This window comes from Rana temporaria, chromosome 9 (assembly GCF_905171775.1).
Source record: "Rana temporaria chromosome 9, aRanTem1.1, whole genome shotgun sequence".
In the NCBI taxonomy this organism is placed as follows: Eukaryota; Metazoa; Chordata; class Amphibia; order Anura; family Ranidae; genus Rana; species Rana temporaria.
This window is the reverse complement of record NC_053497.1, coordinates 113,436,782-113,463,893: the sequence shown is the minus strand read 5'-3', so window position 1 is coordinate 113,463,893 and position 27,112 is coordinate 113,436,782. Positions and strand designations below refer to the sequence as shown.

General features: G+C 47.2%; 1 long non-coding RNA gene across 1 annotated transcript; it reads right to left on the bottom strand.

Moving 5' to 3' along the window:
* Positions 1-13,599: 13,599 nt before the first annotated feature.
* Positions 13,600-26,817, bottom strand: LOC120913866. Its single transcript, XR_005743582.1, has 3 exons — positions 26,759-26,817; positions 15,327-15,450; positions 13,600-13,703 (listed from the first exon to the last, which is right to left on the bottom strand). It is a non-coding gene; the product is annotated as an uncharacterized LOC120913866 (long non-coding RNA).
* Between the last annotated feature and the right edge of the window lie 295 nt (positions 26,818-27,112).

Genomic DNA, 27,112 nt, shown 5'->3' with positions numbered 1-27,112 from the left:
TCCCAATGAAAACATATCTAGGTGTTCCAAAGCTCCTGCGGTTATTTTTCGCCACCACAAAATCGTATAAACTCATCTAGGAGCATCATATAAGATGTATCGCGACTCATTTCATATAGCGGTCTCTCCCTCAATTGGCTGTTATTTTCTTAATGCCGAACCTTCTCTAGATCATATCTTAAAACTTGCATAATGGTCCAAATTTTTCTTTAAACATTTCAGTATGAGAGCCCAGTAGTACATTTTACAAATCGCAAGCTGAAAAAAAAAAAAAACAAAAAAAAAAACAATACATTTTAAATGAATAAATAAGTTTTATTTTTTTTGGATTCAGCATGATATGATAAAGAACTTTAGTAAAAAGAAGTCAAATAAATTTCAGTCATTAAAGAACGCATAAAAATAAATTTAGTCTGCATCCAGAGCCCCATCGGAGACCTCTCTTACCACATCAAAGTCCCTCCTTACATCAGAGTTTTCCCTTACCCCATCTGAGTCCCTGTTACATAACAGTCCCCATCAGTGTTCCCTTTACATCAGGGTCCCGATTCGAGTTGTCCATTACATCCAGGTCCCTATCGGAGTTCCCTGTACCATATATCAGTGTCCCCCCTTTACATCAGGCCTGACCTGAAGTGAGACCTGTGTGAGAGCACCGTGGGCTGACAATAAGAAGACCCCAGCAGCGGCCCAAATAAAATTCTGTAGTGGTCTAGCTATGGGGCCATATTTTGCAGACCCCTGACCCAAGTACATTGCAGTGCACTTAACTATTATGACCTTTAATTTGCCTCTGCAATGATTCTCTACTGGTGCTACAGAAATGTCCCATGTTTCTACCTTCCAGCTCCTAGGCTCCTTCTCATATCAAAGCCCAATTTGTGGGTGCGTCAATTGTTGAGAAACGGCAATGCTCCATTCCCACCACCCCCAGAAGTAAACATGCCCGTGGGTCGTACTTGTTGCTCTCTCCCTGACGTCATTGGCTGACACCAGTCCTGCACTATTTCCAGGAGCATCCCTTCAGCACAGTACCGGGGTCTTGTCCTGATGGCAGAAGAACAGGCAGGCGGGTCCTCCTCCCACTGCAAGGATCATGAGCTCAGGGAAGTGCAAGGCATCCAAGGAAGGTTAATATACAGGTCACTGCAGGGACAGTACAGAGATTAGATATACAGGAGAAGAGGGGTGAAAGGGTTAAAAACAAATCCATGGCTGCTGCCGCCCAACAGGGACTAATTGAATGATTTGTTCATTAGTTTCTCCTTCCACTTGTTGGCCAATAATTGCGGGCGCGCTCCCGTGATACAGAGAGCGGCCATAGCCGCTCACTGTATCACTTGGCCAGCCGCGTCACTGGATCTGATTGACAGCAGCGCCAGCCAATGGCTGCGCTGCTCTCAATCCATCCGCTCTAGCCAATCAGCGCCCAAGCTGAGCGGCGAAGAGGATATCGGGACCGCGAGGGACTTTCGAGGGGTCAGGTAAGTATAAGGGGGGCTCGGGGGGGGGGGGGGGCCAGCAGCAGATTTTTTTTTACCTTAATGCATAGATTGCATTAAGGTGAAAAAACTCTTTCCTTTACAACCCCTTTAAAGCAATCTACTGAGCTGGTCAGAACCACCTCTGGAGGGAGTTTGTTCCACATTTTTACAGCTATTACTGTGAAGAAACCTTTCCGTATTTGGAGATGAAATAGTGTGAATGGGCTTTTTTTTTTGCAGTGTCTTTACCTTCCAAGTGATGCATGCAGGCAACCCATTGAAATCTATTAGGATGCAAGGCTCCTTAGACGGTTGTCCTAATGTGACAGGTGTGTGGATGCATGTTAGTGGCGTCAAACACACACACACAGTGTTAGCGGCTGCTCACCGGCACCTACATGCCTGTCACCTTTCATTGCTGCCCGCATCAATATTGGGGTTGGTTGTATCTGTAAGGACCCTTTTACACGGTTGGACCGTTCAGATCCGCCTATCAGTTTTGTCGGCGGACCTGAACTGCTGCTCCATGCAATGCTATGGAGCGTCGGATGTCAGCGGAGACATGTCCGCTGACATCCAACCCGATCTGCCAAAATCAGACGTATGGTGGCATGTCCCCATCCATCCATATCGGATGAGATCTGATGAAAATGGACATGCTGTGAGACAGCGGCGCTGCACAAGCCCCTCCCCGCTCAGTGAGCAGAGATGGACTTGCCATCCGCCAGCTCAGCAGAGATCAGCGGAGAGATCTCCCACTGAGCTGGCGGACTCCGTAGCATCGGAGTCCACTTTGTGTGAAAGAAGCCTAAGACTATATAAATGTATTTACTCTTACATTAAATAATTGCCTCTGCACTCAATTATTTAATTATTACCCTAAAAACGGGGGGGGGGGGGGGGGGGGGGAACCTGCAAGAGAAAGGTATAATGAGCTAGTATGCATAGCACACTAGCTCATTATGTGGCACTTACCTGAAATCGAAGCCCCTGAAGTCTTCCTCGTTCCCCGCCGCCATGTCCCCTCGCAGATACTTCCTTCTTCGCCGCTCCGGCGTTGTGATTGGCCGAATCGGCGATGACATCACTCCCGCGCGGGAACAGCAGGTCCCTGCGCATGCGTGGGAATACGGCATTAACCCAGGTTATGCCATTCAGAAAAACTGCACTTTCAGTGCGCCTGCGCATGCGCCGTAGACATTGGTGCCTGTAATTACTGTAAATATCTCCTAAACCGTGCAGGTTTAGGAGATATTTCTTGCACCTACAGGTAAGCCTTAATCTAGGCTTACCTGTAGGTGCAAGTTTTCTGGTTGGGTTTACAACCACTTTAAAGTGTCACTAAACCTACATCATAAAAAATATTAATACATGTTGTATTACATTCTGTTCATACTCTGTCATTATGGGATTCGTTTTCTGTAAAAAACCTGGTTGATGTTTCCATGCTGAGCATTTCCTCCCTTATTACATCCGAGTAGCTATAGTATAGAGTCACACACGTGGGCGTATACAGTGGTAAATGACAGCCCACTCCCTTCTTACTCCATGCCCACTAACAGCTAAACACAATGGGGATGGGATATTACAGGTAGATTGATGGAGTCTTCACCTCCCTTTTACCTCTTACTCTAAGACAGTGTTTCTCAACTCCAGTCCTCGAGGCGCCCCAACAGGTCATGTTTTCAGGATTTCCCTCAGATGAAACGGCTGTGGTAATTACCAAGGCAGTGAAACTGATCAAATCACCTGTGCAAAATAATGAAAAACCTGAAAACATGACCTGTTGGGGCGCCTTGAGGACTGGAGTTGAGAAACACTGCTCTAAGACACAGGCTGGAGGTGCTGCATGTGACTGGCATGTTATTGCAAAAAAAAATTGATTTCAAATATGTATTTGTATCTACTTGTGGCATGTACTGTGGCAGGTCGGCTCTAGTACGCAAAACTATGTGCCTGTAATCTAATCAATTTGCGCCTATTGGGATTTTTTACTACCATAAATATGTAGTAGAATACATATTGACCTAAATTGATGAAGAAATTAGATTTTAATTATTTTTTTATTGGATGTTTTTTTTAGAAGAAAGTAAAAATTATTGTTTTTTTTTTTTTTTAAATATCGCTCTTTTTTGCTTAAAGCGTAAAAAAGAACTGCAGAGGTGATCAAATGCCACCGAAGGAAAGCTCTATTTTTGGGTACAGCAAATTGTCAGTTAAAATAACGCAGTGCCGTATCGCAAAAAATGGCCTGGTCATTAAGGGGGTAAAACAGTCTGAGGCTAAAGTGGTTAAATATATATTTTTACTCTGTATTACAAAGGCTGTTTTTTTTTTTATGTGACCAGCAGCAGAGGACTAGAAGCTCCTATTGTTTTTTCCCTGCAGACAGGCTGGGAAAGAACTGTGTCATGTGACAGTGTATATTGATTGGGAAAAGGGTACTTAGATTTTTTTTTTTTTTAGTTAATATAATTACAGTGCCATCATCCACATACAGAAATAGAAGGGACAATGTGAATTAAAGTGGTTGTAGACACAACCACACTACTTGCACCTACAGGTAAGCAAGAAATATCTCCTTAACTTACACGGTCAAGGATATATTTGCAGAAAACACTACACCGATGTCTACGGCGCATGTGTGCCGTAGACAACGGCGCAGGCGCACTGAGTGTGCCGGTTTTCTGAATGGTAAAAAAAAGCCGGGACCCGCATGCATGCGCTTGACGTCATTGCCCCTCCGGCCAATCACAGCGCCGGAGTGGCAATACCCGGAAGGCACTCAGAGGAGAGATAGCGGCGGAGGGGAACGAAGAGCGCTTCAGGGTCTTCGATCTCAGGTAAGTGGCACATAATGAGCTAGTAGGCTATGCATACTAGCTCATTATGCCTTTTTCTTGCAGGTTTTTGTTTTACAGGAGACATTTTTGGGGGTTTACTTCCTCTTTAAACAGTCTAAAGACAAAACCATACTCACCTAAATGGCTGCAGCACTAATTCCAGTTGCAGCTGTCCCCTGCTGCTTCTAAGACCGAGAACTGAGTGCTCAAACATCGCTGATTGCTCAGCTCTCAGTCTTCAGCCTGCAGAGAGTCGGTGACTATCAGTATGGCGATTGCTGCACATTTGCAGTTGGCTACAGAATCCAATAATACCATATTGAGGTGGCCAACTGAGCCTGCACAATTTGGACTTCCCCACCATGGATTTTACCCATCTCCAGACTCCCTGTGACAGCACAGCAATTCATTGATCATCCATGTAGAGTAGCTGACTGATTTACACGCTGCCTTTTATTAGTATTCGTGTAACAAATACTATTTTTTTTTTCTCTTTGTTACATGCATGTATTGCAGAGATGCACTGCATATGATTTTATTTATTTATTTTTGTCATTTAGCTTGACATGCACTAAAAAAAGTACAATTTGCTTTAAAAACATGATAGTACATTTTCTTCAACACTAGGTGGCCCCACTAAAGAAAGGTTGGTTAGAATGTTATAGAAGAGGCTTGACTGTAGTAAATCAAAGATCTCTGCAAGTCCACCCAGCAGACTGTCTGCTTGCCCATTAGTGCCATTTATCCGGTAATTTATGAGGCTGGTGTAGATTTGAAATCCAAAGCCCATTTCCAGATCCAGACTAATAAAGAGCTGAGCAGCAGGCAAGGCTCACAATCTGCAATGTGAGTCAGCCAGGTGCAGTACGTGCTGTGCGTAACATATCCACAAGGAACGGTTATATGATAAATCATAATTTTTCTGGGAAATAATCACGCGTAATAGCACACAGTCACCTGTCAGTGACAATATACTTTCCGATTTCATTATTTAAGAAAATTGGTCTAATAAAAAAAACTCCTGATATTATTGTTCCTTGTAATGCTGAAGTAAATTTGTCATTTTCGATGTTTCATATTAAACAATGGTAACTTTCTCCTCCATGTCATCTGTATAATTTTTTGGTGACAAATAGCTTAGTAAAATACAGGTAGAAACAATTCCTACAAGAAACCCCCCTCAGTACTAGTGTGCACAAAAGCATATATCCCAATATTTGTTTAGCACTTTGGTCACTTTAAAAATGTGAAATGCATGTCATATGTCAATTTAAACCACCCAGAACATTAAAAACGGCACCATGTTATAAAAACATATACAATCCTGCTGAACCACTTCAGCCCCGAAAGGATTTGACCCCTTCCTGACCAGGCCATTTTTTGCGATACAGCACTGCATCGCTTTAACTGACAATTACGCGATTGTGCGACGTTGTATCAAACAAAATGTATGCCATTGTTTCCCCACAAATAGAGCTTTCTTTTGGTGGTATTTGATCACCTCTGCGGTTTAAATTTTTTTGCGCTATAAAAAAAAAGAAAAGACGGACAATTTTGAAAAAAAAACGATTTTGTAATTATTGCAATAATAAATATCCCAATAAAGAAAACAAATAAAAATAGTTCTTCATCAGTTTAGGCTATGTATTCTTCTACATATTTTTGGTAAAAAATAAAAAAAAACAACAATAAGCGTATATTAATTGGTTTGTGCAAAAGTTATAGTGTCTACAAAATAGGGGATAGATTTATGGCATTTTTTTTTTTTTTTTTTTACTAAAAATGGCGGCGATCTGCGATTTTTATTGGGACCGAGACATTGCGGCGGACAAATCGGACACGTTTAACACTTTTTAGGGACCATTGACACTTATACAGCGATAAGTGCTATAAATAGCCACGGATTACTGTATAAATGTCACTGGCAGGGAAGGGGCAATGAAGGGGTTAACTGTGTTCACAGTGGTGTGTTCTAACTGTGGGGGGAATGTGGCTGACTAGAGGAGGAGAGAGATCGTTGTTCCTACTTGTTAGGAACACACAATCTCTCTCCTCTCCCCTGACAGAACTGGGATGTGTTTACATACACAGATCCCAGTTCTCGCTCTGTCAAGAGCGATTGCAGATGCCCGACGTTCATTGTGCCTGCCGGGCACACGCATTGGCTTCGGGGACACAATGCGGGCAAGCGTGCCTGCTACAGCGTCTTAAAGAGACAAAATACAGCTACGACGGTTCACGCAACAGTTCCACTCAGCCACAGTATAACTGCGGCGGCTGGTCGTGAAGTAGTTAAGGCTGGATTCACATATGCTGCGGCCATGGTTCACAGCATGGGGTTGGGGTGCATCCTTGTTCACCGATTCAGGTGCGAATCGGGTCCGAATTTTTGCCTGAATTCGCAGCTGAATCGAAACCAAAGACGCCCAGGACCTTTTTTTTAGATGCGGACAGCAAACACCCCAGAGATGTGTGAATTGGCTCCATTGAGAGGCGGTCACACTCTCTTGTCATGCAAATTGAATACGGTGAAACCCGCATCCAATACGTATATGTGTGAAAGTGTGCACAAAAATAAATCCCCGGAAATATATTTTCAAACTTTACTTCAAACCTAGCCAAGGAAATAAGACTCATTATAGCCCTGAGCTTTGTAATCGAGATTATTCAAAGAGCTAAATGGACACCTCGTGCAGCAGACTTGGTAATTTTTATTTGGAATATGATGTCATAATCAACTCAGGGTATTTGGGAGGGTGACATTATATTGGTGGATGATACCTTTTTAATTTTTACCTTTTTTTGGACTTGCATAGCTCCCAACTGTCCCTGATTTGGAACAAATTGGCTCTGTACCTCATTCCTCCTCATTTGTTCCTCACTTTGGTCTGATCTATAGTTGTATATAAAATGCACCTTTTTATCTTTCAAAAAGTGTTTCCCAGTGCTAAATCTTTAATCCAATTTATAAATTGCTGCATGTGTAAGTTTCAAAAGCCAATATAAAGTAATAGTAGTGGTAAAAAAAAAGCACTTGTGGGTTTACCTAATAATTTTGTGTGTAATTCTCCTTTAAGGGGGCGTGGCAGGGGTATGTGTCCAATGCCTATGTACCTTTTGCTAATAGGTGTCCCTCATTCCCATCTCAAAAAGTTGGGAGGTATGCACTTACCACACATGCCTGATAAGGGGGTCCTGCGAGCCCCCAAGATGGTATATATATGATATGATCTCAGGTTGAACTTTTTAATTGGAAGTTTTAAAGTTTGCTGAAGACATATCTAAACATTTTCTGTACTATGTTTGTTACAGTACCCTAAGTGACAAGGTTGAGTCCAGTATGGTGTACAATGGGAACATACGAATATGCTGAATGCAGTTGGATGCATTTTGAACTGCACTCCAACTACATAGATAGCCCACAATTAAGGAAATCATATGGGCAAAGTTAACATCATTGCAGTACAGTTCAGCGCAGTTAAAAAAAAAAAAAAAAGTACAGCATGTTGCATTTCTCTGAACCGTAAATGCAGGTAACGCACTACAAACATGCTTCAAATGAACTGCACCACACCCCTTTAAGCCAAGAGAGCCAAGCCCAAAAAATTATAGAAAAAATGCACTGCAAATGCAGTGCTAAACGCAGCACAATACGCATGCAAACCATATTCAAGCGTGCGTCAAACGTGCTTCAAATGCATGTAAACATGCAGTCAAAAACGAGCAGTTATATGCAGTTTCTGGTGTGAATGGGTGTGAAATGTGAAAGTGCTCTTTTTCTGCTGGTGACAGACTCCGTCTAAAAAAGCAGGACACTTTCACAGTAAAGGATGGCCTCTACTTGTCTGTGGCAGGGCAGCCAAGAATGAAACGGTTACAGAGTACAGGATAGATAGTAATCTGCCATGCAGTCCCTCTTGGCTGCTCCTGTCATTCCACCCGCTCGTAACTGTAATGGAGATAAAATTACCAGTCTAAATAGCAGTCTGAATCAGGCTGAGCCCTCATGGCCTCTTCCTGAGTCGTATACTGTGCAGAGCGGGGTGGGAGGGGGGGGGGCGAGCTGTGCCCCCAGGGCTGTTCCCAACCTGCGTCATCGCTCGTCGCAGGTTGTTTAGAGAAAAGGAAAAAAAAAACCTTGAAATTAAAATGTCTTTTCACTGCCAGAAACCGCTCATCTGCTCTGCCGCTCCTTCCTGGCCCCCACGCTCTGTCACAGTCTCTGCTCTCTCCCGTCTTTGGCTCCCGAACAGTGCCACGGGCCGTGTTTGGCACAGAACACTTGCCTCATATGCCCTTGTCTCCTGTGTACACATCGGTCTCCAAACTACATTCATCACGCTTTATCCTAAAGGGAATCTGACAAAGAATGTGGAGGTTGTCATTGCTGAGCTGTATACCTGAAAATACTGGTTGCCTGGCCGTCATGCTGACCCTCTGATTTCAACAAGTTTGAAACTTGTTCTCACTTACTTAAAAGAGAAGTTTGGAGGGGGGGTTCCTCTTTAGACTTACCTAGATGGATGCAGCATGGGACCAATGCTGCATCTGTCCTCCGGCGTCTCTACACTGAGAACCGAGCCACCAAACATCGCCAATGGCGCGGTTCTCACAGATCCCCCAGAGGAGAGCTGCTGACTGTCCATCAGCATCTCTCCTCTCTGCTCCTCCATGCTCACTGAAGCGCTGAGCTGTGGAGGGGCGGGGAGAGGCCATCTCAGGTTCTCAGCGGCTTGCTGAGAGGCTGAGATCAGAGCCGGTGCTACCACTAGGCAACCGTCTAGGGCGCACGGCCACTGGTTTCCCTCTGTGTCTGCATGCTCTGCAGGCTGCAGCATGTAACCAACTCAGTCTCAGGCAGCTGCTCCGTCCGTCCGGTAGTGTAATTAGAAGCGCAGTGCAGCACTGGAGCCAGCGCAAGAAAAAGCAGAGCCAAATGCTTCCTGTAAAGCTCCACCTCCTGTAACATGGGCAGAGCAAAGGGGGTGGAGTCAGGGGTGGAGCCAACGGGGGCGTCAAAATGAGGTTTTGCCTTGGGTGGTGTCAAAAATCTTTGCACCAGCCCTGGCTGAGACATGCATCAGCCAGACTTCATTGTCGTGATGACACGGTGCCTGGGCTGATTTCAGTGATGTCAGCAAAGAGCAGACTTCAGAGCGCTCTCTGCTGAAAACGGGTCACAGGAGTGCAAAACTCATGTGACCCACAGGAGAAGCCCAGCCAAACAAGCTCAGGCTGGACTTCTCCTTTAATTGTGTATTATAGATTCTCACATCTCAAGTCTACCAGAAGAAATCAGTTTGATGGGAAGAAAATACTCTGTCTCTCTAATGATGTAAAACAGCCACAATGCTTTGGCCAAAAGAAACAATGGGGTTGATTTGCTAAATTTGGAGAGTGCAAACTCTGGTGCAGTTCTGCATGGTAGCCAATCAGCTTCTAACTTCAGTCTGTTCAATTAAGCTTTGAGGAATCAAACCTGGAAGCACAACGGCACTCTCCAGTTTTAGTAAATCTACCCTTATGTGCCTAAAATTTAGGTTACAATAAGGATTAATGGCTATGTTTCTATGGGCAAAAAGAGGCATTCTTTAATGTGTCTCTAAAGGCAGAAGGCCTTTTACCTTAACCACTTCAGACCCGGAAGGATTTGCCCCCTTAATGACCAGAGCATTTTGTGTGATAGGGCACTGCGTCACTTTAGCCAACAGTTGCGCGGCTGTGCAACGTTTTATCCAAACAAAATTTACGTCCTTTTTTTTTGCACTATTAACTATTTTGAAAAAAAATGTATTCATCAGTTTAGGCCGATTAAATATTCTTCCACATATTTTTGTTAAAAAAAAAATAAAAATTTGCAATAGGCGTATATTGATTGGTTTGCACAAAAGTTATCACGTCTACAAACTACGGGATAGATTTAGGGACTTTTGTTAATATTTTATTGTTTTTACTGGTAATGGCGGCGATCTGCATTTTCAAGCAGGACTGCGACATTGCGGCAGACAAATCTGACCCCAAATTATTCGACCACAGTGCTGCTGAAGGATGCACAACGATTTGAAAGCTTTGATGTTGGTTTACAGGTTGAGGAAGGGAGTAACGTGAGCCTAGAGAGAGGGGGTGCCACAAAAGGACAAAAGTAACTGTCGGTCATGTTCCCCCAGCTGCAACATACTGTCAAGTTTTCTCCAGTGACAAGGAGGGAGGGGATGATGAGGTCACTGCCTGTACTTGGGTGCCTGAGAGGAGGCACAACTCCAACGAGGCAGGATGTGCTCCAGGGGGCAGCTTAAGGGCAGCCACCCTATTGCATCACTCCGCAGAGCTCAGCAGGTGCAGGGCACTGCTGACTCCAGCTGACATCTAAAAGTTCCTTGGTGTGGATCTTTTTCGACACGTATGCAGCAGATCGCACCATTGCTGTTTGCAACCTATGACTTAAATGGATCAAGCAAGGCCAGAACAGCAGCCGTTTGGGCACCGCATGCTTGGCCAAACATATGACGATCTTCCATGCAGTCCGTTGGCAACAGCACTTGAAAGACCCACATCACAGAAAAGGGCAGACTTCTCCTTGCTCCTCATCTGGGATCTCCAACCCTACTATACTTCTCAGTCCTATCAAAAACCAGCACTGAGAGGAATGAAGGTATAGTAATAGGTGTCCCAAGTATTTGTAGCCAGTCTGCTAGCAATACACCACCAATTGATTTTAGCATGCAAATTTCCCTACCACAGTTGCTGAACCGTATAAATAAATTCAGTCCCAGCCATCCACATGCTCAGCATCTAAATGCTAGCTTTGCCAAATTTCTAGCACTGTAACTGCTGCCTTTTCAGCTTGTAGACTCTGCCCCCTTTATGGATTTGTGGAATGTGCTGTACACCTCAGTTGCAGGTTCCAAAACACCATTTCTTTATCCCAAAACGCGTTGGGTGTAAAGGCGGTTCTTCATGTATTTACTTATATGGTGACAATCATTGGAACTGTATATTTTAATTCAATATTTCATTTTTTTGATAAATATGTACAATTGTGAATAAAACAATTTTTTTTACTCTCAATATCCTGTATATTTTGGAATACTATTAGTGCCTTAAAAGTCCACTCAGGGGAACCCCCTTTTTCTTTTCTCATATATACTGGATGTGGCACAAGCATACATTTGCCATTCACCCACCCTCTTTTTCTTTTCACGGAAGGCTATTCCGGCTCTCTCACACCAGCTTCAGCAAGGAATGGTTGTATGCGACAATGGCACCAACCTTCTTTCCGCCCTCCGACAGGGACACTTGACCCATGTTCCATGTTTGGCACACGTCCTGAATTTGGTGGTGCAACGGTTCTTGACCAGGTACCCAGGCTTACAAGATCTCCTGAGGCAGGCCAGAAAAGTCAGTGCAGCCTGCCCACCAACTGCCTCATTTGTGATATGCCCACCAGGTGGAACACAACATTGGCAATGCAGCTGCAAACACAGCAGAGGGCCATTAATGAGTACCTGTGTGAGTATGGTACCAGGACAGGGTCAGGGGAGCTTGGCATCTTTTTGCCACGCCAGTGCCTACTGATCAAGGATGCATGCACTGTCCTGTCACCATTTGAGGAGGCCACAAGGATGGTGAACAGAGACAATGCATGCATCAATGACACTGTCCCTCTATTCGTCCTGCTGGAGCACGCACTTTGTGGAATCAGGGACAGGGCACGGGAGCAAGAGGAGGACTTCCTTTCCTCTCAAGGCCCCCTTTAGCCAGGTAGCATTCCTGCGGGCCCACCAAACACACAGGAAGAAGAGGAGGACCTTGGAGCAAAGCTCACCGGCCACCCCAGAAGTCATGGGGTATGGTGTGGCAGACCCAGCCTCTTTGCAAAGGTGTGTCCACGCTTGCTGGTCGGACTGAGTAGACTACAAGGATCTATATTATCCAGCCTGTCTCTCAGCAGACAGTTGAAAGAAGATTCTTCAAGAAAAATAAAAATTAAATTAAATTTCTCCTCAGGGCGCTGGGCCCAAAGGGAGCCATACGTCCTCCTCCTTGCTAGGCAGAACAAAACTGAGGCTGCATGCTACAGTGAGGAGGGTTATGTCTGGAGGGACCGCCCCCCTGAGCGGGGCTGTTCAACTCTGTTAATGTAACATGTATTTAACATGTTTCTGCCTAGTCCTCTGCTGTAAACAGGGAACATAACCCACTTGTCAAGATTTAAGGAGCTGTGTCCGTCCATGGACGATAAGAGAAATACAAAGTTTAAACATATCATGAAAAAAACTTACTGCTGACCCAAAAAGATTGACCTGCTGTTATGCTCAACACCTGACTTCATGTGTTCCAGGTCAAGAAAGTCTAGAAGGCTTTCTGCATACTTGTCCTGGTTAAGAGTATAGGTATGACAGCCAAGTAACTGAAATTTCCAGGAGAAACCCATAATAGAAGCCTCTATGGCAGGGATATGCAATTAGTGGACAGCCAACTGTTGCAGAACTACAAGTCCCATGAGGCATAGCAAGACTCACAGCTACATGCATGACACCCAGAGACAGAGGCATGATGGGACTTGTAGTTTTGCAACAGCTGGAGGTCCGCTAATTGCATATCCCTGCTCCATGGTTTCCAATGCTTAAAAAAATAAAATAAAAACCACCCTAGAAAATTCCATACTGGGAGCATATTGAAGATGTTTTTTTTTTGCTTCATTTCCACTTTGCAATGGCATATTGAACAGTAAAGGAACTAATGGACTTGTTGCTTGGCTAATTTGGCTTTAAAAAGTTAGTCTGAAAACAAGCATTCTGTGATTGTTGGAATTTTATATTTCTCAGGACACTCAATGTGTTGAGGCAAAAGCACCAGATGGCCAGAACAAACCTTCTCAAAATCAGACTTTAGCAATGGCGGCCTCTGTACTTTCCTCATGTTTAAGGGCTCGACAAACCCCAGGCATCAGGTCGCCAAGGCCAACAAAACACACCCCCACACAATGCTTGAGCTGCCACAAAATGCCCCACACCCCACGCACCTACCCCAAGTAACCCAGGCTCCGCTTGCTGATCTGCAGGCCTGAGACTGGCATAGGTGCACTTCCCCCTCCTTGCTGATGACCCAGAAATGACATGTGACATCACTTCCAGGCCAGTGTTGACAGTTTCCCCAGTTTTTTAAATGTGGCATGTCAAGGGGGTCACGTTCACTTAAAGCAGAAGTTCCATTTTTGGGTGGAACTCCGCTTAAAAGCTTGATACACAAAAAAGTTTCACTTAAATGTGCCACAGAATACAGCATTTATAGACTGAATTTGATACATACCTCTCCGTTTACTCTCAAACAGCACAGTGTTGCCATACTTCAGCCTCGATGGTCATCTCACCAGCTACAATATAATGAAATGGAGGTAACATTGAAAACACAAAAAGGATAAAGGCCTTTGAAACAAGTTATAACATCAAGTCCACTGTAAGACCCGGTTCACATGGATGTGACAGACATGGTAAAACCATGAAATGCTTTCCTGGCTGAGAATGCATAAATAAAAATCCCTGCTCAATGGTCTAACTGAGTTAAAACAAATGCTGCGCCATTAGGACCAAAGCCTGCAACCAGAAAATAATTTGCATTCTTCACTGCACCTGGGTGGCCATGAAATGACCAGTGAAGGGGAATCACTGGCATCGTATAGAAACGCCACTAGAATAGGCTTCATGGATCTACAAGGAAATACTTTACATGGGGCTAAAGTGCCACGAGAACAAAATAATGTGCAATCTGTTAAACTGCCTTAGTGGAGCTTAACAGGAAAACCAACCATTTAAACCTATTGGTGTTAAATGGGAATGGCACATGTTAGACCTTTTCCCCTAAGGGCATAAGTATTCTAACACAATACCAAAAAGTCTGACCCAAGAATAGGAGTATTGATGATGGCCTGGTCCAAAGAATTTGTTGACTCTAGTATGGTGCCCTTATACTCTAACCAAGAAACACCAAGGAGCATTCCAAATCAACACTCTGTATCCCCAGGAAGAAAGGATGTGCAGTCAAAGATAATCCTCCCATTCCCATCATGAGCCATGATTGAGCCCCTAGTCCAACTTCAAAGCCACACTGCAGCAGAGGGCAAAAAGACTGAATCCACCCTAGTCCCGACCTTCCTGAAGAACTGGGCACTCGCCCCCCAATCCAGCAAGGACTGAGACTGACCCAGTCTCCAAGTCCTCCGCTACAATGAAGCCCATCAACCAGCCCAGTTTCCCAATCACAGCTCATAATAGGAAAGGCAAGACCGTCTCAGAACAGCAGACCCTTTACTTGCAGAGAGCGGGGGCTCTCTGTAGACTTTCCCAACAGGTTTCAGAGTAAAATAAATGCTCTGCCACCCATCCCTGTACATGGCAGAAAAAAGCTCCTAGAAACCGGTAACCTGCAAGGGTAGCGCAAAATGTGGATTTAAGAGGCCAACTGAGTCTGTAGTAGCAGTGTTGCAGTGCCCTGCCCTGCTCCAACAAAGCTCAACCCACAACCTAGGAGCAAATTTCTACCCAGGGACTTCCAACAGAACAGGAACTTTGCTCTTAGACCCCAAAATCTAAGGGTTATGATAGAGTTATGATTAAAAGCTCATAACTCTGGTGAAACCTAGCAAACCAAGCTGGACTATCATCCTAGATTTAGTTGTGGGTCCACACAGTGTGCGGTAAAGCCAAGAGTTAGAATTAAAGCTCATAACTCTGGTGAAATCTAGCAAACCAAGCTGGACCATCATCCTAAACTAATTTGTGGGTCCACACAATGTGTGGCTAACCCAAGCCAAGAGCCAGAATTAAAGCTCATAACTCCGGTGAAACCTAGCAAACCAAGCTGGACTATCATCCTAGATTTATTTGTGGGTCCACACAGTGTGTGGCCAAGCCAAGAGTTAGAATAAAAGCTCATAACTCTGGTGAAACCTAGCAAGTCAAGCTAGACCATCATCCTAATGCGTTTTCTTGGTACCCACCAAACACTAATGCTGCAGGCAAGAGAATGGATTTCATCATGCTTGGAGTGTTCAGCTTTCAACTTGCTTGAAGTGGTCAAGGCTTCCAATAATGGAAAATATAAAATTTTCAATGGCAACATGTCTACGAGAGATAAAATTTGAGGTAGAGATTAAAAATACAAAGTTTAAACATGTCATAATAAAGGCTCACTGCCGACCCAAAATGATTGACCTGCTGTTATGCTCAACAACTGGCTTCATGTGTTCCAGGTCACCCCTAAGGCCCCATACACACGAGAGGATTTATCCGCGAATACGGTCCAGCGGACCGTTTCCGCGGATAAATCCTCTCGAGGATTTCAAAGGATTTCTCTGCGATGGAGTGTACTCACCATCGCATTCAAATCCGCGCCGAAATCCTCTGGCGATGACGTGACGCGGCGACTTGCGCGACGCTGTCATATAAGGAATTCCACACATGCGTCGATTCATTACGACGCATGCGGGGGATCCCTTCGGACGGATGGATCCGGTGAGTCTATACAGACCAGCGGATCCATCCGTTGGGATGGATTCCAGCAGATAGATTTGTTTAGCATGTCAGCAAATATTCGATCTGCTGGAATCCATCCCAGGGGAGAAATATCCGCGGAAACAGATCCGCTGGAGTGTACACACCATAGGATCTATCCGCTGAAACCCATTCGCTGGGATTTTTCAGCGGATGGATTCTATCGTGTGTATGGGGCCTAAGTGTGCAGATCATGAAAGTCTAGAAGTCTTCCTGCATACTTGTCCTGGTTAAGAGTATTGGTATGACAGCCTAGCAACTGAAACTTCCAGGAGAAACTCATAATAGAATCCTCTATGGCAGGGATATGCAATTAGTGGACCGCTAACTGTTGCAGAACTACAAATCACATGAGGCATAGCAAGACTCACAGCCACAAGCATGACACCCAGAGGAAAAGGCATGATGGGACTTGTAGTTTTGCAGTAGCTGGAGGTCCACTAATTGTATATCCCAGCACTATGGTTTCCTATGCTTAAATATATAAAATAAAAACCACTCTAGATAATTCCATACTGGGAACAAATTGATGTTTTTTGCTTCACTTCCACTTTGCTATGGCATACTGAACAGTAATGGAACTAATGGACTTGTTGCCTGGCTAATTTGGCTTTAAAAAGTTAGTCTGAAAACAAGCATTCTGTGATTGTTGGAATTTTATATTTCTCAGGTCAGACACTCAAAGCCATGAGGCCAATGCACCAGATACCTTCTCAAAATCAGGCTTCAGCAATGGCGGCCTCTGTACTTTCCTCATGTTTAAGGGCTCGACAAACCCCAGGCGTCAGGTCGTCAAGGCCAACAAAACACATCCCCACACACTGCTTGAGCTGCCACGAAATGCTTCACACCCCATACACCTACCCCAAGTATCCCGGGCTCGGCTTGCTGATCTGCAGGCTTGAGACTGGCATAGGTGCACATCTGCTCTCCCCCTCCTCCCTGCTCTTGACCCAGAAATGACATGAGACATCACTTCCGGGCCCCTGTTGATAGTTTCCCATTTTCCAAATGTGGCATGTCAAGGGGCTCACAGTCACTTAAAGCAGAAGTTCCATTTTTGGGTGGACCTCCGCTTAAAAGCTTGATACACAAAAAAGTTTCACTTAAAATGTCCCACAGATTACAGCATTTATAGACTGAATTTGATACATACCTCTCTGTTTACTCTTAAACAGCACAGTGTTGCCATACTTCAGCCTTGATGGTCATTTCACCAGCTACAATATAAAGATAAGCATTGGGATCACATGAAAACATAAGCGGCAAAACTGAGGAATTTGGCGTTGTCGTAATAAACAGAGATATTGACAAGTAAAAACCGTGTGAAGTTAGCCAATGCGTTGAAGTACTGCCATTTTGTGGGATCGGCAAGTATCAAGACCCCTTTCCCCCTAAGAAGAGAAGGATTCTGACCCAATACCCAAAGTCTGACCCAAGAATAGAGCGTATTGATTTTGGCCTGGCCAAAGAGTTTGTTGACTGTAATATGGTGCCCTCATACGCCAACCAAGAACAACTAAAGACCATTCCAAAAGCAAGTCTGTATTCCCAGGAAGAAAGAATGAACAGTTATAAGAAAATCTACCATTCCCACTGTAAGCCATAATTAAGCTTCTAGACCAACTGCCAGGAAGAACCGGAGCAGTGAGCAAGGAGACTGAATCAGATCTAGCCCCGGCCTTCTCAGAGAAGTGGGCACTTCTCCCCCAGTCCAGCAAGGACTGAGATTGACCCAGTCTCTAAACCCACTACTACAGAACAGCCTAGCAACCAGTCCAGATGCCCAACTACAGCTCACAATAGAAATTTTAGACAGTCTTGCAACAGCCGACCCTTTACTTCCAGAGAGCGAGAGCATTGCCCAAGCTCTCCGTAGACTTCCCCAAGAGGGATCAAAGAGTAAAATCCACAGCCCTGGCTGCATCTCTTCACAGAGAAAGAGCTCCTAGAAACCGGTAACCTTCAAGGTAAGCTGAAGACTGATGTGAATGAAGGAGCCAACCACGTTTTCCAGCATGACAGGGCAGGGCAAGCAACACTGTCGACACTAAATTACATGGAAGGCTCGCCCACCCCACTCACACCCCCAGGGGCTAAATCCATGCTAGACACTTCCAACCGAACCATAACATCTCACTCCTAGACCCCAGAACTTGGTCACCACCAAACCTGGTGGTTAAACCCAAGCCCATAAGTCATGATAAAAGCTCAAAACTCTGGTGAAACCTATCATCTTAAATTAATTTGTGGGTCCACACAATGTGTGGCCAACCCAAGCCAAGAGTTAGAATGAAAGTTCATAACTCTGGTGAAACCTATCCACCCAAGCTGGACTATCATCTTAAATTAATTTGTGGGTCTCGCAGACCAGCGTGCACTCGCAGGCCAACAGACCAGCGTGCACTCGCAGGCCCACAGACCAGCGTGCACTCGCAGGCCCACAGACCAGCGTGCACTCGCAGGCCCACAGACCAGCGTGCACTCGCAGGCCCACAGACCAGCGTGCACTCGCAGGCCCACAGACCAGCGTGCACTCGCAGGCCCACAGACCAGCGTGCACTCGCAGGCCCACAGACCAGCGTGCACTCGCAGGCCCACAGACCAGCGTGCACTCGCAGACCCACAGACCAGCGTGCACTCGCAGACCCACAGACCAGCGTGCACTCGCAGACCCACAGACCAGCGTGCACTCGCAGACCCACAGACCCACAGACCAGCGTGCACTCGCAGGCCAACAGACCCACAGACCAGCGTGCACTGGCAGTAAAGAAACTAATGGACTTGTTGCCTGGAGAATCCATGCTAGACACTTCCAACCGAACCATAACATCTCACTCCTAGACCCCAGAACTTGGTCACCACCAAACCTGGTGGTTAAACCCAAGCCCATAAGTCATGATAAAAGCTCAAAACTCTGGTGAAACCTATCATCTTAAATTAATTTGTGGGTCCACACAATGTGTGGCCAACCCAAGCCAAGAGTTAGAATGAAAGTTCATAACTCTGGTGAAACCTATCCACCCAAGCTGGACTATCATCTTAAATTAATTTATGGGTCTCGCAGACCCGCAGACCAGCGTGCACTCGCAGGCCAACAGACCAGCGTGCACTCGCAGGCCAACAGACCAGCGTGCACTCGCAGGCCCACAGACCAGCGTGCACTCGCAGGCCCACAGACCAGCGTGCACTCGCAGACCCACAGACCAGCGTGCACTCGCAGACCCACAGACCAGCGTGCACTCGCAGACCCACAGACCAGCGTGCACTCGCAGACCCACAGACCAGCGTGCACTCGCAGACCCACAGACCAGCGTGCACTCGCAGACCCACAGACCAGCGTGCACTCGCAGACCCACAGACCAGCGTGCACTCGCAGACCCACAGACCAGCGTGCACTCGCAGACCCACAGACCAGCGTGCACTCGCAGACCCACAGACCCGCGTGCACTCGCAGACCCACAGACCAGCGTGCTCTCGCAGACCCACAGACCAGCGTGCACTCGCAGACCCACAGACCAGCGTGCACTCGCAGACCCACAGACCAGCGTGCACTCGCAGACCCACAGACCAGCGTGCACTCGCAGACCCACAGACCAGCGTGCACTCGCAGTAAAGAAACTAATGGACTTGTTGCCTGGAGAATTTGGCTTTAAAAAATGAGTCTGAAAACAAGCATTCTGTGATTGAGTGTCTGACCTGAGAAATATCAAATTCAAACAAAGTGTTGAGGCCAAAGCACCAGATAGCCAGAACAAACCTTCTCAAAATCAGGCTTCAGCAATGGCGGCCTCTGTACTTTCCTCATGTTTAAGGGCTCGACAAACCCCAGGCGTCAGGACGCCAAGGCCAACAAAACACACCCCCACACACTGCTTGAGCTGCCACGAAATGCTTCACACCCCGTACACCTACCCCAAGTATCCCGGGCTCGGCTTGCTGATCTGCAGGCTTGAGACTGGCATAGGTGCACATCTGCTCTCCCCCTCCTCCCTGCTCTTGACCCAGAAATGACATGAGACATCACTTCCGGGCCCCTGTTGATAGTTTCCCATTTTCCAAATGTGGCATGTCAAGGGGCTCGCAGTCACTTAAAGCAGAAGTTCCATTTTTGGGTGGACCTCCGCTTAAAAGCTTGATACACAAAAAAGTTTCACTTAAAATGTCCCACAGATTACAGCATTTATAGACTGAATTTGATACATACCTCTCCGTTTACTCTTAAACAGCACAGTGTTGCCATACTTCAGCCTTGATGGTCATTTCACCAGCTACAATATAAAGATAAGCATTGGGATCACATGAAAACATAAGCGGCAAAACTGAGGAATTTGGCGTTGTCGTAATAAACAGAGATATTGACAAGTAAAAACCGTGTGAAGTTAGCCAATGCGTTGAAGTACTGCCATTTTGTGGGATCGGCAAGTATCAAGACCCTTTTCCCCCTAAGAAGAGAAGGATTCTGACCCAATACCTAAAGTCTGACCCAAGAATAGAGCGTATTGATTTTGGCCTGGCCAAAGAGTTTGTTGACTGTAATATGGTGCCCTCATACGCCAACCAAGAACAACTAAAGACCATTCCAAAAGCAAGTCTGTATTCCCAGGAAGAAAGAATGAACAGTTATAAGAAAATCTACCATTCCCACTGTAAGCCATAATTAAGCTTCTAGACCAACTGCCAGGAAGAACCGGAGCAGTGAGCAAGGAGACTGAATCAGATCTAGCCCCGGCCTTCTCAGAGAAGTGGGCACTTCTCCCCCAGTCCAGCAAGGACTGAGATTGACCCAGTCTCTAAACCCACTACTACAGAACAGCCTAGCAACCAGTCCAGATGCCCAACTACAGCTCACAATAGAAATTTTAGACAGTCTTGCAACAGCCGACCCTTTACTTCCAGAGAGCGAGAGCATTGCCCAAGCTCTCCGTAGACTTCCCGAAGAGGGATCAAAGAGTGAAATCCACAGTCCTGCCTGCATCTCTTCACAGAGAAAGAGCTCCTAGAAACCGGTAACCTTCAAGGTAAGCTGAAGACTGATGTGAATGAAGGAGCCAACCACGTTTTCCAGCATGACAGGGCAGGGCAGGGCAAGCAACACTGTCGACACTAAATTACATGGAAGGCTCGCCCACCCCACTCACACCCCCAGGGGCTCAATCCATGCTAGACACTTCCAACCGAACCATAACATCTCACTCCTAGACCCCAGAACTTGGTCACCACCAAACCTGGTGGTTAAACCCAAGCCCATAAGTCATGATAAAAGCTCAAAACTCTGGTGAAACCTATCATCTTAAATTAATTTGTGGGTCCACACAATGTGTGGCCAACCCAAGCCAAGAGTTAGAATGAAAGTTCATAACTCTGGTGAAACCTATCCACCCAAGCTGGACTATCATCTTAAATTAATTTGTGGGTCTCGCAGACCAGCGTGCACTCGCAGACCCGCAGACCAGCGTGCACTCGCAGGCCAACAGACCAGCGTGCACTCGCAGGCCAACAGACCAGCGTGCACTCGCAGACCCACAGACCAGCGTGCACTCGCAGACCCACAGACAAGCGTGCACTCGCAGACCCACAGACCAGCGTGCACTCGCAGACCCACAGACCAGCGTGCACTCGCAGACCCACAGACCAGCGTGCACTCGCAGACCCACAGACCAGCGTGCACTCGCAGACCCACAGACCAGCGTGCACTCGCAGACCCACAGACCAGCGTGCACTCGCAGACCCACAGACCAGCGTGCACTCGCAGACCCACAGACCAGCGTGCACTCGCAGACCCACAGACCAGCGTGCACTCGCAGACCCACAGACCAGCGTGCACTCGCAGACCCACAGACCCACAGACCCACAGACCCACAGACCAGCGTGCACTGGCAGTAAAGAAACTAATGGACTTGTTGCCTGGAGAATCCATGCTAGACACTTCCAACCGAACCATAACATCTCACTCCTAGACCCCAGAACTTGGTCACCACCAAACCTGGTGGTTAAACCCAAGCCCATAAGTCATGATAAAAGCTCAAAACTCTGGTGAAACCTATCATCTTAAATTAATTTGTGGGTCCACACAATGTGTGGCCAACCCAAGCCAAGAGTTAGAATGAAAGTTCATAACTCTGGTGAAACCTATCCACCCAAGCTGGACTATCATCTTAAATTAATTTGTGGGTCTCGCAGACCAGCGTGCACTCGCAGGCCAACAGACCAGCGTGCACTCGCAGGCCCACAGACCAGCGTGCACTCGCAGGCCCACAGACCAGCGTGCACTCGCAGGCCCACAGACCAGCGTGCACTCGCAGGCCCACAGACCAGCGTGCACTCGCAGGCCCACAGACCAGCGTGCACTCGCAGGCCCACAGACCAGCGTGCACTCGCAGGCCCACAGACCAGCGTGCACTCGCAGGCCCACAGACCAGCGTGCACTCGCAGACCCACAGACCAGCGTGCACTCGCAGACCCACAGACCAGCGTGCACTCGCAGACCCACAGACCCACAGACCAGCGTGCACTCGCAGGCCAACAGACCCACAGACCAGCGTGCACTGGCAGTAAAGAAACTAATGGACTTGTTGCCTGGAGAATCCATGCTAGACACTTCCAACCGAACCATAACATCTCACTCCTAGACCCCAGAACTTGGTCACCACCAAAACTGGTGGTTAAACCCAAGCCCATAAGTCATGATAAAAGCTCAAAACTCTGGTGAAACCTATCATCTTAAATTAATTTGTGGGTCCACACAATGTGTGGCCAACCCAAGCCAAGAGTTAGAATGAAAGTTCATAACTCTGGTGAAACCTATCCACCCAAGCTGGACTATCATCTTAAATTAATTTATGGGTCTCGCAGACCCGCAGACCAGCGTGCACTCGCAGGCCAACAGACCAGCGTGCACTCGCAGGCCAACAGACCAGCGTGCACTCGCAGGCCCACAGACCAGCGTGCACTCGCAGACCCACAGACCAGCGTGCACTCGCAGACCCACAGACCAGCGTGCACTCGCAGACCCACAGACCAGCGTGCACTCGCAGACCCACAGACCAGCGTGCACTCGCAGACCCACAGACCAGCGTGCACTCGCAGACCCACAGACCAGCGTGCACTCGCAGACCCACAGACCAGCGTGCACTCGCAGACCCACAGACCAGCGTGCACTCGCAGACCCACAGACCAGCGTGCACTCGCAGACCCACAGACCAGCGTGCACTCGCAGACCCACAGACCAGCGTGCACTCGCAGACCCACAGACCAGCGTGATCTCGCAGACCCACAGACCAGCGTGCACTCGCAGACCCACAGACCAGCGTGCACTCGCAGACCCACAGACCAGCGTGCACTCGCAGACCCACAGACCAGCGTGCACTCGCAGACCCACAGACCAGCGTGCACTCGCAGTAAAGAAACTAATGGACTTGTTGCCTGGAGAATTTGGCTTTAAAAAATGAGTCTGAAAACAAGCATTCTGTGATTGAGTGTCTGACCTGAGAAATATAAAATTCAAACAAAGTGTTGAGGCCAAAGCACCAGATAGCCAGAACAAACCTTCTCAAAATCAGGCTTCAGCAATGGCGGCCTCTGTACTTTCCTCATGTTTAAGGGCTCGACAAACCCCAGGCGTCAGGACGCCAAGGCCAACAAAACACACCCCCACACACTGCTTGAGCTGCCACGAAATGCTTCACACCCCGTACACCTACCCCAAGTATCCCGGGCTCGGCTTGCTGATCTGCAGGCTTGAGACTGGCATAGGTGCACATCTGCTCTCCCCCTCCTCCCTGCTCTTGACCCAGAAATGACATGAGACATCACTTCCGGGCCCCTGTTGATAGTTTCCCATTTTCCAAATGTGGCATGTCAAGGGGCTCGCAGTCACTTAAAGCAGAAGTTCCATTTTTGGGTGGACCTCCGCTTAAAAGCTTGATACACAAAAAAGTTTCACTTAAAATGTCCCACAGATTACAGCATTTATAGACTGAATTTGATACATACCTCTCCGTTTACTCTTAAACAGCACAGTGTTGCCATACTTCAGCCTTGATGGTCATTTCACCAGCTACAATATAAAGATAAGCATTGGGATCACATGAAAACATAAGCGGCAAAACTGAGGAATTTGGCGTTGTCGTAATAAACAGAGATATTGACAAGTAAAAACCGTGTGAAGTTAGCCAATGCGTTGAAGTACTGCCATTTTGTGGGATCGGCAAGTATCAAGACCCTTTTCCCCCTAAGAAGAGAAGGATTCTGACCCAATACCTAAAGTCTGACCCAAGAATAGAGCGTATTGATTTTGGCCTGGCCAAAGAGTTTGTTGACTGTAATATGGTGCCCTCATACGCCAACCAAGAACAACTAAAGACCATTCCAAAAGCAAGTCTGTATTCCCAGGAAGAAAGAATGAACAGTTATAAGAAAATCTACCATTCCCACTGTAAGCCATAATTAAGCTTCTAGACCAACTGCCAGGAAGAACCGGAGCAGTGAGCAAGGAGACTGAATCAGATCTAGCCCCGGCCTTCTCAGAGAAGTGGGCACTTCTCCCCCAGTCCAGCAAGGACTGAGATTGACCCAGTCTCTAAACCCACTACTACAGAACAGCCTAGCAACCAGTCCAGATGCCCAACTACAGCTCACAATAGAAATTTTAGACAGTCTTGCAACAGCCGACCCTTTACTTCCAGAGAGCGAGAGCATTGCCCAAGCTCTCCGTAGACTTCCCCAAGAGGGATCAAAGAGTGAAATCCACAGTCCTGCCTGCATCTCTTCACAGAGAAAGAGCTCCTAGAAACCGGTAACCTTCAAGGTAAGCTGAAGACTGATGTGAATGAAGGAGCCAACCACGTTTTCCAGCATGACAGGGCAGGGCAGGGCAAGCAACACTGTCGACACTAAATTACATGGAAGGCTCGCCCACCCCACTCACACCCCCAGGGGCTCAATCCATGCTAGACACTTCCAACCGAACCATAACATCTCACTCCTAGACCCCAGAACTTGGTCACCACCAAACCTGGTGGTTAAACCCAAGCCCATAAGTCATGATAAAAGCTCAAAACTCTGGTGAAACCTATCATCTTAAATTAATGTGTGGGTCCACACAATGTGTGGCCAACCCAAGCCAAGAGTTAGAATGAAAGTTCATAACTCTGGTGAAACCTATCCACCCAAGCTGGACTATCATCTTAAATTAATTTGTGGGTCTCGCAGACCAGCGTGCACTCGCAGACCCACAGACCAGCGTGCACTCGCAGACCCACAGACCAGCGTGCACTCGCAGACCCACAGACCAGCGTGCACTCGCAGACCCACAGACCAGCGTGCACTCGCAGACCCACAGACCAGCGTGCACTCGCAGACCCACAGACCAGCGTGCACTCGCAGACCCACAGACCAGCGTGCACTCGCAGACCCACAGACCAGCGTGCACTCGCAGACCCACAGACCAGCGTGCACTCGCAGACCCACAGACCAGCGTGCCCTGGCAGTAAAGAAACTAATGGACTTGTTGCCTGGAGAATCCATGCTAGACACTTCCAACCGAACCATAACATCTCACTCCTAGACCCCAGAACTTGGTCACCACCAAACCTGGTGGTTAAACCCAAGCCCATAAGTCATGATAAAAGCTCAAAACTCTGGTGAAACCTATCATCTTAAATTAATTTGTGGGTCCACACAATGTGTGGCCAACCCAAGCCAAGAGTTAGAATGAAAGTTCATAACTCTGGTGAAACCTATCCACCCAAGCTGGACTATCATCTTAAATTAATTTGTGGGTCTCCCAGACCCGCAGACCAGCGTGCACTCGCAGGCCAACAGACCAGCGTGCACTCGCAGGCCAACAGACCAGCGTGCACTCGCAGGCCAACAGACCAGCGTGCACTCGCAGACCCACAGACCAGCGTGCACTCGCAGACCCACAGACCAGCGTGCACTCGCAGACCCACAGACCAGCGTGCACTCGCAGACCCACAGACCAGCGTGCACTCGCAGACCCACAGACCAGCGTGCACTCGCAGACCCACAGACCAGCGTGCACTCGCAGACCCACAGACCAGCGTGCACTCGCAGACCCACAGACCAGCGTGCACTCGCAGACCCACAGACCAGCGTGCACTCGCAGACCCACAGACCAGCGTGCACTCGCAGACCCACAGACCAGCGTGCACTCGCAGACCCACAGACCAGCGTGCACTCGCAGGCCCACAGACCAGCGTGCACTCGCAGGCCCACAGACCAGCGTGCACTCGCAGACCCACAGACCAGCGTGCACTGGCAGTAAAGAAACTAATGGACTTGTTGCCTGGAGAATTTGGCTTTAAAAAATGAGTCTGAAAACAAGCATTCTGTGATTGAGTGTCTGACCTGAGAAATATCAAATTCAAACAAAGTGTTGAGGCCAAAGCACCAGATAGCCAGAACAAACCTTCTCAAAATCAGGCTTCAGCAATGGCGGCCTCTGTACTTTCCTCATGTTTAAGGGCTCGACAAACCCCAGGCGTCAGGACGCCAAGGCCAACAAAACACACCCCCACACACTGCTTGAGCTGCCACGAAATGCTTCACACCCCGTACACCTACCCCAAGTATCCCGGGCTCGGCTTGCTGATCTGCAGGCTTGAGACTGGCATAGGTGCACATCTGCTCTCCCCCTCCTCCCTGCTGATGACCCAGAAATGACATGAGACATCACTTCCGGGCCCCTGTTGATAGTTTCCCATTTTCCAAATGTGGCATGTCAAGGGGCTCACAGTCACTTAAAGCAGAAGTTCCATTTTTGGGTGGACCTCCGCTTAAAAGCTTGATACACAAAAAAGTTTCACTTAAAATGTCCCACAGATTACAGCATTTATAGACTGAATTTGATACATACCTCTCCGTTTACTCTCAAACAGCACAGTGTTGCCATACTTCAGCCTTGATGGTCATCTCACCAGCTACAATATAAAGATAAGCATTGGGATCACATGAAAACATAAGCGGCAAAACTGAGGAATTTGGCGTTGTCGTAATAAACAGAGATATTGACAAGTAAAAACCGTGTGAAGTTAGCCAATGCGTTGAAGTACTGCCATTTTGTGGGATCGGCAAGTATCAAGACCCTTTTCCCCCTAAGAAGAGAAGGATTCTGACCCAATACCTAAAGTCTGACCCAAGAATAGAGCGTATTGATTTTGGCCTGGCCAAAGAGTTTGTTGACTGTAATATGGTGCCCTCATACGCCAAC